We start from the raw sequence: 3,058 nt of genomic DNA, 5'->3' as shown, positions 1-3,058 counted from the left end.
TAGCTGAATTGTCAGGGACTTTGAGGACACATGATTAAAAACTTGTGACAAGGAGGTCTGAGAAAAAAACATATGTGGACGGACCTTTGCAAATGGACATACAATGTGAAGATATTGGGGTCTCATGAGAGTTCTCAGCAAAGGGTATCCTCAGCAGAGCAGAATTTTAATAATCGGACGGATAAGGTACTTATTATCTAGATATTAATCAGCCCCTTTCCCCAACACTTGTGTCACAATCTTATGGGCTCAACAAACAAAGTGGTCAAACTGTCAGGGATGGAGATTATGTGCAGTAGCATGGACTTCCACTCACCATGGCAAACCTTGCTACGGTTATTGCTGAGTGAACAATCTTCCTAGAATGGAGACCAATACTAAGCCACCAATTTGGCCCCAGACTCCAGAATGATCTGACAGTCACTAGTTGGTATGTGGATTACAATGGATCACTTCTATTATAAAAAGAGAAGTGCTTTCTTCTTACCTGAACAGACATTTAGTCTAGATATGGATTTTCCTTCCCACTTGCAGTGCTTTTGAGAAAACCAATATTTGTATTTTGGCTTCCAAAATTCTGGAAAATGCTAGTTCCCCAACTTCCTAGGGTTATTCTGGAGACTCTAGTATACACTGCAAGAAAACCTGTAGGCCATCCACTCGAGTGCCCAAATGGAGTCACTCTTAAATAACGAGCCCTGCATGTTTCCAGAAACTCTATTTATCAGTGAAAAGTTTACTATGGCAGCCATTTTGCCACCCAGGACAATTGGAGAATGGCAGATATTAGGGACCATTAACTCTGTAAAAGCTGTAGAAGACTGCAGTGAAGAATCACAGTTACAGAACGAAAAGTGACAGTCTTCTATTTTGGATGTTTGTACAAAGAGGATATATAATTAATAAAGTGCTTGAGGAACAGGTTTCTGCCTTAATACCAAAAACTAACATAGAAACCTGTAAAGGTGTCTCAGTATAGTAATCCTTTTTATGTATATCTGCTTAAGATTTAAAACTGAAGCTTTCTTTTTCAACCTTTTTAAAATTTTGATGCCGGAAGGGTACATGTACAGGTTTCTCACCTGGGTATAATTGCATAATGCCAGGGTTTGGGCTTCTACTGAACCCATCACCCAAATAGTGAAGAGAGTATCCAATAGGCAGTTTCTCAACCCTCCGACCTGCTCCCTTCCTCCCCTCCACATCCATTTTGGAGTCCTCAGAGTCAATGGTTTCTACCTTTATGTTCATGTGTACCCATTGTTTAGCTCCCACATATGAATGAGAACGTGCTGTATCTCATTTTCTGATTATCGGATAATGCTTCTGCGTTTCACTTAAAAGTGAAGTTTTCACTGGTGGCTTTCATAAGTGGTTCACGCCTGTAATCCCAGGATTTGGGAGGCAGAAGTTTATAAATGGCATAATTTCATATTAGTAAGGGAGATATGACAAAGTAAACAAAGTGTTTGGACTCTTTAACTGGAGAAATATTACTTTCTATGCATACATCTGATCTACAAAGGAAGCCACTTATGTACTTATAAGTATTCTGTTGATATGTCTTGTAGAGTTTCATCTGCAATAATTGGTTTAAAACAGAACAGAGTATCAATACTTTGTAACACAACAACATCACATTTGGATCTTGTAAAACTGAATCACTAATCTCTCTTTGCACAGTCTTATCCAAATTTAGCCTTAAGATTTTTATTGAACAATACCAGTCACAGTGGCATCCTGCAAAAAGAACTTTCAGTAAGCTGAAGCTGAATAAAAATCCCTTGAGATTATCACTTGGTCAAGAGAAATTGTCACACATGGCAATTCTTCTCATTGAAAATGAGATCGACAAAGTAGTATATTTTGAAAATATCACAAGTTTGTTTGCATTAGAGCCAGAAAGTAAGATGGTAATAAATTATATTTAGAGCATAAATAAAATATTCCAATTTAAAATAATCTTGCAAGAGGGCACAGTAGCTCACACCTATAATCCCAGCACTACAGGAGGCCGAGGCAGGTGGACAGCTTGAGCCCATGAGTTCAAGACCGATCAGCCTGGTCAACATGGCAAATCCCATCTCTACAAAATATATAAAAACTAGCCAGGTGTGGTGGTGTGCACCTGTAATCCCAACTACTTGTGAGGCTGAGGTAGGAGGATTGTTTGAACCTGGGAGTTTGACTCTGCAGTGAGCCACATTATGCCACTACACCCCAGCCTTGGTGACAGAGCAGGACCCTGTCTCAAAATAATATATATATATATAAATAAAATATATATAATATATTTACTTTACATATAAAATATATATATTATATATTTACCATATATTATATATCATATATCTACTATATATAGTATTATATATAGTACTATATATGATATATCTACTATATATAGTAAATAACAAAAATAAATATAGTAAATGACAAAAATACAGTTATATAGTATAGCTATATAGTAAATAAAAATAAATTTAAAATAATATTGTAAGGTTTATGCACCTACTTTCCAATTTTTCAATATCTTTGCAACAACTTTAATGTTCTGAAAACACTAATTGTTAAAAAAATTTATGAAAATATGTTTATTGAGGTGCACATTTCCCCTGTGCCTTGGGCTCCAGTGTGACTGCATAGCACTAAGTAAGGGCTGGGGATTAGCGCTCTCCACATCCAGGCATCGTGAGTGACTCTTCCCGGAATATAAAAAGGAGAGAAGTGGAAGAAGGTGGGGTGGCTCTGAAAGCAGAGGCCTTCCCACACCATCTCAGCTGACATCTCACTGTCAACAACTGGGTCAGAGGACCACCCTTACTGAAAAGGAGTCCAAGGCGGAAAATATTTTTTTAAAAGACTGCCCAAAACAAAATCAGGGTTCCAATAGAGAGGAAGAAAGTGGAATGGATGGTAGGTAGTCAGGTAGCAATGCCTGCCCACAAATGAGATACTGAACCATGACTCAATTAGACTGTCTGCAAGTTGTAGTGCTATGGTGAAAACAAGGGGCTGAAATTACAGAGGGTCTTACTTTAGACTGGATGACAAAAAG

Source organism: Macaca nemestrina, chromosome X (assembly GCF_043159975.1).
Source record: "Macaca nemestrina isolate mMacNem1 chromosome X, mMacNem.hap1, whole genome shotgun sequence".
Lineage (NCBI taxonomy): Eukaryota > Metazoa > Chordata > Mammalia > Primates > Cercopithecidae > Macaca > Macaca nemestrina.
The sequence above is the reverse complement of the archived record's forward strand: the minus strand, read 5'-3'. Positions refer to the sequence as shown.